Raw genomic sequence first — 11,809 nt, 5'->3', positions numbered from 1 at the left:
GAGAGTGGGAAGGTAATGTGGGATAAGCTATTTTGAACAAGTGGGTTTTGAGTTTGGACTTAAAGAGAGAGAAGGAAGAGATGTTTCTTAAATCAGGAGGTAGGGAGTTCCAGAGTCGTGGAGCAGAGCAGCTGAAAGCCTGGCTCCCCATGGTTGCAAGACGGGGGGAAGGGACGGAGAGTGAAAGGGAAGAAGAAGATCTGAGACAACGAGATGAGGCGGTGATCTTAACCAGGTCAGAGAGATATGGAGGAGAGAGATGATGAATAGCCTTAAATTTGTACAACAGTATTTTAAAATTGATGCGAATGAATGCCAATGAAGCTGCTGCAGGACAGGAGTGATGTGGTGGGCAGAAGGGGTCCTGGTGATGATACGGGCAGCAGAGTTCTGGACGCGTTGGAGCTTGTGGGTGGATTTTTGAGTAAGACCAAAAAGAAGTGAGTTACAATAATCAATCCGGGAAGTAACAAGGCTATGGACAAGAATGGCAGTGGCATGTGGGGTGAGAAAAGGACGGAGACGATTAATGTTGCGCAATTGAAAATATGCAGACCGAGTAACATTGTTAATGTGTGAATTGAAAGATAGAGTACTGTCGAGGATGACACCCAAACTTTTCACAGAGGAAGAAACGAAGACCGGTGAGTTATCGATAGCAATAGAAAAACTGTTGGTTCTGGATAATGTTGATTTAGTTCCTACCAAGAGGAGCTCGGATTTATTACTATTGAGTTTGAGAAAATTAGAAGAGAACCATGAATTTAGTTCAGCTAAGCAGAGGGTGAGGGAGGATGGGGGATGCAAATAACTTTGTTGTTTGCAAAACTTGTGCATAGGATTTTAAAATTGACAATTTATATTTGCATTCAAAGTTATGAAATATGATTCATTAAACATGTATGTGGTTGTTACAGTAAAAAATATAACTTTTTCTACTCTGATTTGATGTTTTTTGTCCGATTGCAGATCAATTGTGTTAATACAGTTTGTCAAAATGAAAACATAACTGTAAATTCAGACATGTAAGGTTGTGCTGAAAAGGATGATACCAAACAAGGCAAAGTAAATCATTTTTAAAGGTAAAATGTGGAGGGAAAATCAAAAATAGTTAAAAATGGTCAATTATACCCTGGACCCCAGAGGGTTAAATGTTTTTTTAAAAGTAACGCAATAGTAAATTTTCAAGTAATTAATTACTTTTAGAATATTGTAACTCAGTTACTAACTCAGTTACTTTTTTGAAGAAGTAACTAGTAACTATAATTAATTACTTTTTCAAAGTAACTTGCCCAAAACTGATTATGAGACCAGGGATGCCAGTTTTATATATAATTTAAATACTGGGTGTATTTTAAATAAATCAAGTACTGAACCCATATTTGCTTATAACCCAACCTCCCACCAGCCCTTCATTTAGCTGTTTGAAAAGCTATTTAGCCTAGTCCAAGCAGATTTTTAACATGGATAGTGGTGATCTTAAAAAATCCAATATATTGATCAATATTGAGTTGATGTGAAATCATTTATGACAGTAACTTATTATCACTGGCTCCCCTGTCTCCCTCCCCTCAGCCCTAACTGTCACATCAGATGGTGCTCCTCCTTGAGCCTGGTTCTGCCAGAGGTTTCTTCCTGTTAAAAAGGAGTTTTTCCTTCCCACTGTTTCCCACTGCTTGCTCATAGGGGGTTGTTTAATTTTTCGGGTTCTCTCTGTATTATTGTCAGGTCTTTACCTTACAATACAGAAAGAGCTGTTGTTTTGATTTGCACTATATAAATACAATTATATTGAACTGAACGATGCATGTTAAAAAAAATGTTTTATTGTAAGAAGTTGTGGATTACTGATTTACACCCTGCCTGACTCTGCACAGATTTGTCATGTACTGATGGAAATACAAAAATGGGACCCAAGAACAGACTCAATACCCAAGTTGAATGATTTGCAAGGGTTTTTTTTTGTTTGTTTGTTTGTTTGTTTGTTTGTTTGTTTTTAACAAAATGTGACTTTAAACAAGAACATGGCTAGAAACTGAAACTGGGGAACTAGAGCTGAGGAAGGTTGAGGGCGGAGAAATGCTTAAAGACAGGGAGCACAGGGAGAGCCAAGAGGTGAGTGTGTATGGCCTTGGGGTGTGCTTACCTATAGACTGAGGTAGGTGTCCAAAAAAGTGTCCAGTGGGCAAGGTGAAGGAGGATATCTAGTCCCAGAGGAGTGACGACAGGCAGGAGGGCAGCCGGGTGAACAAGGTGACTATGGAAGTCCTTAGTCTGAGATCTGACTGTAGTAGCTGAAGCAGTTCAGACCAACACTGAAGCATGAACATGGCAGTAGGCAAATCTGGTAGGAACTGAGGACAGAGAGCAGCATTAGATACAGGACAGAAGGACCATGGAACTGACCACTAGGAAGTCAAGTTACCACCAGAGGTCTGGACACCTCTTGCACACCCTGGAAAATCCCCAGACACTCCCACGGAACAAGACAGGATTAGTCGGTGCCTTTGTGTTAGTCAGTGGACTAACTATGCAACATCAACACTCATGAAATGATTGAACGTTTTTATCAACAGATAAATGAAAATTACTCAGCCATATCACTAACAGATAAATAGCTAATATAAGCTGATAAGATCAGCTGGCCAATATATCAGCTGGGTTCTACTATTTACACAGAATTTACATTACTCACTATATCTAATCTGATTTAAAGTGTACCTCCCCAGTTCAAGCTATTCAGGATATTATCAGTATTCATGCTTGTCAGACTTGCTGATAAGAATGGGAAAGAAAGCCATTCTGGACATACATTTCCATCTCCTGGAAGACTATGTAAGCACATTTCATCAGCTGAACAGCCAAAAATAGCACGCCTCCAATATTCTACTCCATATCATGTGGGTGTTATGGGTTCATGCTAAAGCTTCACAGTGCATTTCATCTGGCTCTTTGTTGTGTTTTTGCAAGGAGTAATGGCTGAAAACCACATGCTCATAATTTCAAAACTGAATATTTTTGAGATGCAGGAGACAGACTGTAGTACTTTTTATAGTTGCCACACAAGGGAAATGTTAAGTTATTCCATTGTTTGGAGCTTGGCAGGTTTGAGTGTCAGGTTGATGCCAACACACATTAAGGCATTTGAGTCACTGAACTGGACGTTTCTGACATATTTTGGTGCTGAATTACGCTCACCTGATAGAGTTAGTTACTGCAATTCTTCAAGTTAATTTTCATGTTTGCACTTCTGTATGTGGCAGTTGTCTAGATCTGTCGGGATACAATTTATGGATGATTATTGCAAAGCATGTCAGCTTTGGCACTCAACCCCTGAAAATCACTTTTTTTTGTCAAAATCCCGAACTCAAAGAAGTTATGGCCATCTTTTATAAACAGTTTATGGTACAACCTTGCCTATTTTTCAAACCACAGCAAGTCTGAGAGCTGCATTGCGCTCTGAGTAACGAGGCTACTGGTGGAAAAAATACTTTTTCTTTCTTCTGTGATGGATTTGAGTCCAGTGAGACATTAAACAAGCTGTTACTCTTTGAATCTGAGCAACTGACACCAAAACCTGGCATTTACATCAGTATCTGTCGCTTTTCCTCCACTGCCTTTCTGCTATTTAATGTTGTTAAAATGTTTAAGAGCATTCTACCTTTAAAATTTGTCAACAACAGATAACCCCCCGAGCAAGAAAACACAACGCTCACATCAACACAGAGAAGCCTTTATTTCATCTTTGTTTCATCTTTTGACATGAAGAACTAAAGGCATCCTCTATGAAGGTGTTTATTGACTCACTCACACAGACTCACACAGACACACCTAAAAAAGGACTCAAGCATGTGGAAAAACCCAAGGCATTACTTGTGATTCATTCATTTAATAACCACAATCATTTTTCTCCATTTGGGTGCATTAGTCCGAAGAGAAAAATTGTTACAAATGCAAGTAAACATGGTGAACAGAGGGTAAAAAAAAGAGAAGGACATTGCAGAACTACATTTGTGGGTCTGACCTTCTACCAGCCGATGATATGACTGCCAGGATGGTAAAATCTGCAGTACACATAAATCATGGCAGGTGAGAAGATGTACTGGGTTATGGAAATGAGCACGATGTAGCTGAGTACATGTCACCTTTCCGTGTCCATTTCCTTTTCTCTGGAATTGAACGTGAGCAAAAGACGGATATTTTGTCTGGCTTCTGTTCATTTGTTTGTTCCTTTTTCCCTTCTAGCCACTTCTGTCCCAGCCTTATATTCAAGCTATCTTCAGTACTTCACTTATTCACAGCTGTTAGTAGAAAAAAAATGACTCCTCTTTCTCTTGCCCAGAAGCAGCTCCATGCTCTGACTTGCATGCACTAGTGAAATACATATCATTTCCGAAGTCTCCAGGTCATAATAGTGTAATGGTCCATGTGTCACTGATGCAGGGTTTTGAAGGAGATGTGTAAGGGTTTTCTAGTTTCGTATTTATTATGATAATTTTCTGTTTTGCTTTCAAATTCTTTATTTGTTAGTCTTCTGGTGTTATTTTTACATTCCTGGGGCTTATGATGATCCTGTTTTCTGTTACTTTAGTTTATTTATCCCCTTTTGTGTTCCCATTCTTCATCTTCTGTCTCTGTGTCAAGTATGTATATCCATATGTCAGTTATTTCCTGTTTTATCTTAATAGCCTCTTGTCAAGTGTGCTTTGCATGTGGCCCTACTTCCCTGTCTCATAATTATATCAGCTGTCCTCACACTTGTTGCCTGTTCCCTCATTAACTTTTGCATTTATATATTTTCTCAACGGTCCCTTGTCCTTTCTTATGTTCTCCATCATGGCCGTGTCCTTCCTTCTGTGTTCACAGGGGAATTGCAGATCATTTGTTCCTGACGAGTCTGGCAATAAAGCAGCTTTTGAGATTTATATCCTTCATTTCTGATTCCTACATCTGGGTCCCAACTCCTGTTTGCCACACAGCCCATGTTGACTATAATTTTCATGCTTTCCTGAAAATGTGTAAGTCCAAAAACTAGCAAGGGGATGAGGAATGAATCAAGAACTATATTAAATTAATTATTCAGAAGGTCACAGTTAACAGTTCATGTAATGAAAATTAGAAAATTAATCCAAAATTTGAGCTAGAGCTGCTAAATGTGCCTATGCATAGGGGTGGAAAGAGTCACAACGTGTCACGGTACTGGGTCTGCAACTCAGTGTTTTGTGTATATTAGTTTTATTCTTTAAATATTGCACGTTCTCAGTGTTTCCTGTTTTATTTTGAAAGAGTCTTGTGTCTTTATCATTGTGTTTAGGTTCACTTCACCTGTACCATAGTTCAGGTTCTTTTGTGTCAGCTGTTTTCTTATGTGTTTCCACTTCCCCTGATTACCCCAAGTGTGTATTTAGTCTGTGTTTCCGTTCTCTCATTCTCAGGTCATCTGTTATTTCACTCTAATGGTCATAGTGTTCACAGCCTTTATTCATCCCTAATAAACCTCGCTTTTGTTTTGCAAACCAGCTCCATCTCCTGTAGTGTCTGCTCTTGCGTCCATTTAAAATACATCGGCGCTCCCCGCCACGACACACCGTCAACGGTTTGGTTTGTACTGGTTCGGTTTTTGGTTTGGTCCAGTGTACTTTTTTTAATATTTTGTATTTTATGCTATAAATTCATAATCCACCATTCACAGTTTTTAAACTATCAAGAACATGCCATTACTCTCAAGGACGTGTTATGTAGTCACACAAAACCTGAACGAATGAGGCACTTTGGTGTAAAGCACATCATTCTGACAGGGTTAGGTTAAAGCTAGGTGAGACATTTGCGCAGTAAACGTGGAGATATTGCTAATTTTAGAATGTTTTAAAACTGTTTGCCTTAAACTCACTTTGACAGTGAATGATCAATTATTCACCCTCCAATCCTAACGAAAGAATATGTTTCCTTGATGCTAAACTACACTGTGACTGCTGTCTTTGAGATGTTTTATGCATGTTCAGCACAGAAAGACTGAACTGACTGATATTTACAGGATATATTTATCAAAAGGAAATGGCTCTCAATGTTGTGATTAGTGCAAACAAAAGACCTTTATTGCTATTTTCAGGCCATCAGTATAAGGTAAACAATAAGAGCAAGCAGCACTATACTTTCCTTTCTTTAAAATAAACTTTTTTCAGTTTTCTTTCTCTGAGAGAATAGTGTACTCATAAATATTATATATACAATAATAATAATGTGTTTTATTAGACCTTGCAGCAAATTGATGCATTCTCATAAATTATAAGATTCTCAAATTCAACAACGACAGAAACGCAGCCTATAACTTCCACCTGAGTGACGGTGGAAAAAGGCTTTGGGGCTCTAGTCTGTGTTGCATGGAGCTCTCCACATGACTCTCCACATGACTCTGCCTTGACAGATCTGCTTTGAGAAGGAACAGATCTGCCTCTGGCTCCACAGCTGAGAATGAACTGGCCACCTAGGCTTCACTGGGATTATGCTGTGGAATAAAGACAAATAGTAATTTTGAAATTATTATGTTTTTTAATTAATTAATTAATTAATGTATTATTATTATTATTATTATTATTATTATTGTTGTTGTCATTATTAGTTATTATTATTAGTTATTATTATTATTAATTATCATTATTATTATTATTATTATAAAAATACGTTTATGGCAAATGAGATAATACAGTTTCTCTGTTGCATAGAATGAAAAGGTAAATGTTGCAGAAGTATTCTGTTTAGTTTAAAAAAAATAAAGGTAAGGTATGGCCGAGACTTGTATCTTGTATCCAGGACACTAAATCTGTGCAGATAGTCCTGAACATCTTTGTATCTGCTGTCCAGGTTGTTACTGATGACTTTCTTAGCATTTATGATGGTGGAACTGTACTCTTTATAGTTTCCATGTCATCTTTTGAAAATCATCACTGAAAATTAGGGGTATGTTTCTGTGCTCATGGGATTCATCAGTCTTCAGAGGATGGTTGGTTTTCTAAATGATATTCCCAAAAGGAACATAAATAGCAGCTGTAAATGAGACTAATGAGAACTGCAACAGTGAAGAAGTGAAGCATTGCAGACCATAAAAGCAAATATCATGAAAGATAATAAAATGGTCCACTGAGCTTTGTAACTGCAAGGAACTCCTTTGAAATTACAACATATTAGGTAACCCTCTGTCGATTTAAAAATTGTACAGCTGTGAGTTTAATCAACCAAACAAATCTAAGCACAGTTAATAATTACAATTATTTTTTTATTTATTATTTAAGTATGAAATGTAACATCAGTGTTAATAGATTATTCACTTAATAGAATATTTTAAAAAGTGAGTCAATTCAATCCAATTCAGTTTTATTTGTACAGCACCAAATCACAACATCAGTCGCCACAAGGCGCTTTATATTGCTCAGTAGATTGTACAATAATACATACAGAGAAAAACAATCATGTGACCCCCTATGAGCAAGCAGTTTGGCGACAGTGGGAAGGAAAAACTCCCTTTTAACAGGAAGAAACCTCCAGCAGAACCAGACTTAGGGAGGAGCGGCCATCTGCCAAGACCGGTTGAGAGGAAGACAGGATAAAAGACATGCTGTGGAAGAGAGCCAGAGATTAATAACAAGGATGATTCAATGCAGAGAAGTCTATTAACACGTAGAGAGTGAGAAAGGTGACTGAAGAAGAAATACTCAATGCATCATGGGACATGGTCATCGCTCTGTTTATAAATGATGTGCACCTATAAGCAGAAGTTTGGAGCATGAGTATTCCCTTCATGAATACGTATATCAACACATGATTTCATATATAATAAACTGTAGCACATCATGCTCACTTTCAACATATATGTGAAGTTTACATTTTCTCCTTGTGCCTGCATCAGTTCCCTCCAGTTATTCCAGCTTCCTCCCATAGTCCAAAATGTGCATGCCATGTGCGTGTTGAGTTATTTTGTGATAAAGTGAGGTATATAAAGTGCTTCCAGTGTAAAGAATAAAGTAAAACTATGATTAAATATAACATGCAGTATAAAGTACTTTGAGTACAGTGCAAATAGAAAAGTTCTATACAAATGTGAGTCTATTGTAAGCTGCAGAGCTCAGCCTAGGACAGCGGTCCCCAACCTTTTTTGCGCCACGGACCGGTTTATGCCCGACAATATTTTCATGGACCGGCCCTTAAGGTGTCGCGGATAAATACAACAAAATAAAACTAGTAGCGGTACCGAAAAAAAGAAAATTTATTCATAACACACATGAAAAGACCAAGGAAAACCGAGTAAACGATAAAAATGATAACAAAATAACGCTGAAAACCGATAAAAACCCTGAAAACTATACATTTCACACCTGAGCCTAAACTCTCGCGGCCCGGTACCAAACGACTCACGGACCGGTACCGGTCCGAGGCCCGGGGGTTGGGGACCGCTGGCCTAGGAGACATAGATGAATATAATTGGAAAGACGCTGAGTAAATGTGAAATGCATGCTGTAATTGTAAACTGTTGCTACTGTGTAACCAAACTGCCCATGGTCTAAGGAGCTTGGAAAGAAAAGCGTCTGGACTTCTTTAAGTTGCTTTCAGCTCCTTAGACTATGATGACCTGGATGACTGAGAACCTTCACAGACAAACTGCCCATGGCACACTAGGAGGCCCTGGACTAAAGCTTGCATGGCTGCCTAGCAAACAAAGCAGAAGGAACAGGAGATAATCTGCAGAGGTAGGTAGACTAGAAGAAGATATACTGCAGACTAAAACCTTAATACCATGTATGTGGTGACATTACACCTGCTAATGAGGGAATTCAATAAATATTGATTGAATTAAAAAAAAGAGCTGATTTCTTTCCATTCTACCCACTGGATTTACAAATCATACATTTCAATGTTAGCAGAAAACATGACGGTAAAAGGAGCCTATGTATATTAGTACTGGGATAATGTTGTTTTTGAAGAGACCACATGCTTAGCTGCAGAGAAAGAGTGTGCACACTACTCTTAACACATGGTGTACCGCATCATATTTATAAAGAGATTCTTTTGAAAAGCAGAACACAAAACAATTCTTAGACCATTAAAAAATAAAAAAGCAGATTTCTGCTGTGTTTTCTTTTTTTGTATCCTCTCATCTTCTACTTTTCTGTTCTGTTTTTCTCCTTTGTAAGTCATGGCTGTGTTGTGATAGAAATGGAGCCATACTGAAAGTTAATTAGATGACTACCTCTCTAACCACTGCCACCCTTTCATTTTTCACCAGCTCTTTTATTCTATTAAGGATCTACTATCCTGTGAACATTTTCATGCTTTTCTTAGAAATAATTACCTGCTCACAGCTTTTATTCAGTGCAGTCATCTTGTCACCTAATTTCTGTGTTTCTTTGCCCCACTTCCAGCTGACCTCCAGCAGTGGCAAGGTCCCTGCATACAAATGAAAGGCTGGGGCCTGTATTCCCACCCATTATAAACCTAAACAATAGTGAGGTAATGTTCTGTACCTGTTTTCTTAAAAAAAAAGAAATGTCACTCAAGCTTTTAATTACATTTAAATGAGTGCAAAAACTAGATATTTAGAAAGTAGAGCAAGAAGTTTGCAAAAAAATTAATTAGAATAAGCAATTACTACATTAATTATGGAATGAACTGCAGGGTCATTCTGTAAGAAATAAGCAGATCAATAAGTTAATGTTAATGTTGACCCATTAGACTGGTACTTGTTATGGTCTTAGTTGTTGTTGCTGCTGTTGTTGGATTTTTATTTGAATTCTCAGTTACTGTTTCTGTAGATGTTCTCTTTCATGTGTCCCAATGTTCGCCTGGGTAGTGCAAAGCCAGTCCTCGGCAGTCATGGTTAGCTCGACTATCTCCAGTATCTCATGCAATTTCATGCCATTAGTGTTCCCATTCTGTTCCCTCAGTCTCGTCTCTGTTTTTGTCTTTTGTCTCTGTCAGGTCTACATGTTGTGAGTGTGACTTCCTGTTTTATTTTGGTGGTCTTTAAATCTCTTGTGCTTTGTCTAGTTCTACTTCCTCTCTCACCATCTGTAGTTAGTTTCAGCTGTGTTCCCACCTGTTGCCTGTTCCCTCAGCATCCTGTAAGGATCAATCGTCTTAGCCTCCATCAGCTCTGTGTTTTCTCTCACTTATAGCTGTGTTCCTCCCTGAGGTATAGTTTTGGTTTCCTTCTTTCTGTTCTGCTGTCATTTTGTGCTTTTGTAAAAGCTCAGCAATAAGGCTGCTTTTTAGTTTGTTTACCCCTCATTTCCAAATCCCGCATTTTTGGTCTAACTGCCTGCTACGCAGTCATTTGACAGTTTGTTATTTTCTTTTAAATTTTGTCATTATTCTGGGACAGAGGGATTGTAAACCTAGAATATTTATAGAGACAAGTGTTCTGTCTGCCAAGGTCACAGAACACAGTCAGAACATTGTGTACAAACAAGAACTCGTACAGTGGGGCAAAAAAGTATTTAGTCAGCCACCGATTGTGCAAGTTCCCCCACTTAAAATGATGACAGAGGTCAGTAATTTGCACCAGAGGTACACTTCAACTGTGAGAGACAGAATGTGAAAAAAAAATCCATGAATTCACATGGTAGGATTTGTAAAGAATTTATTCGTAAATCAGGGTGGAAAATAAGTATTTGGTCACCTCAAACAAGGAAAATCCCTGGCTCTCACAGACCTGTAACGTCTTCTGTAAGAAGCTTTTCTGTCCCCCACTCGTTACCTGTATGAATGGCACCTGTTTGACCTCATCATCTGTATAAAAGACACCTGTCCACAGCCTCAACCAGTCAGACTCCAAACTCCGCCATGGCCAAGACCAAAGAGCTTTCGAAGGACACCAGGAAAAGAATTGTAGACCTGCACCAGACTGGGAAGAGTGAATCTACAATAGGCAAGCAGCTTGGTGTGAAAAAATCAACTGTGGGAGCAATCATCAGAAAATGGAAGACATACAAGACCACTGATAATCTCCCTCGATCTGGGGCTCCACGCAACATCTCATCCCGTGGGGTCAAAATGATCATGAGAACGGTGAGCAAAGATCCCAGAACCACACGGGGGGACCTGGTGAATGACCTGCAGAGAGCTGGGACCAAAGTAACAAAGGTCACCATCAGTAACACACTACAACGGCAGGGAATCAAATCCCGCAGTGCCAGACGTGTTCCGCTGCTGAAGCCAGTGCATGTCCAGGCCCGTCTGAAGTTTGCCAGAGAGCACATGGATGATACAGCAGAGGATTGGGAGAATGTCATGTGGTCGGATGAAACCAAAGTAGAACTTTTTGGTATAAACTCAACTCGTCGTGTTTGGAGGAAGAAGAATACTGAGTTGCATCCCAAGAACACCATACCTACTGTGAAGCATGGGGGTGGAAACATCATGCTATGGGGCTGTTTTTCTGCCAAGGGGACAGGACGACTGATCCGTGTTAAGGACAGAATGAATGGGGCCAAGTATCGTGAGATTTTGAGCCAAAACCTCCTTCCATCAGTGAGAACTTTGAAGATGAAACGAGGCTGGGTCTTCCAACATGACAATGATCCAAAACACACCGCCCGGGCAACAAAGGAGTGGCTCCGTAAGAAGCATTTGAAAGTCCTGGAGTGGCCTAGCCAGTCTCCAGACCTCAACCCCATAGAAAATCTGTGGCGGGAGTTGAAAGTCCGTGTTGCTCGGCGACAGCCCCAAAACATCACTGCTCTTGAGAAGATCTGCATGGAGGAATGGGCCAAAATACCAGCTACTGTGTGTGCAAACCTGGTAAAGACCTATAGTAAAC

This window comes from Neolamprologus brichardi, chromosome 7, assembly GCF_056152115.1.
Source record: "Neolamprologus brichardi isolate AB-2024 chromosome 7, ASM5615211v1, whole genome shotgun sequence".
NCBI lineage: Eukaryota > Metazoa > Chordata > Actinopteri > Cichliformes > Cichlidae > Neolamprologus > Neolamprologus brichardi.
The sequence above is the reverse complement of the archived record's forward strand: the minus strand, read 5'-3'. Positions refer to the sequence as shown.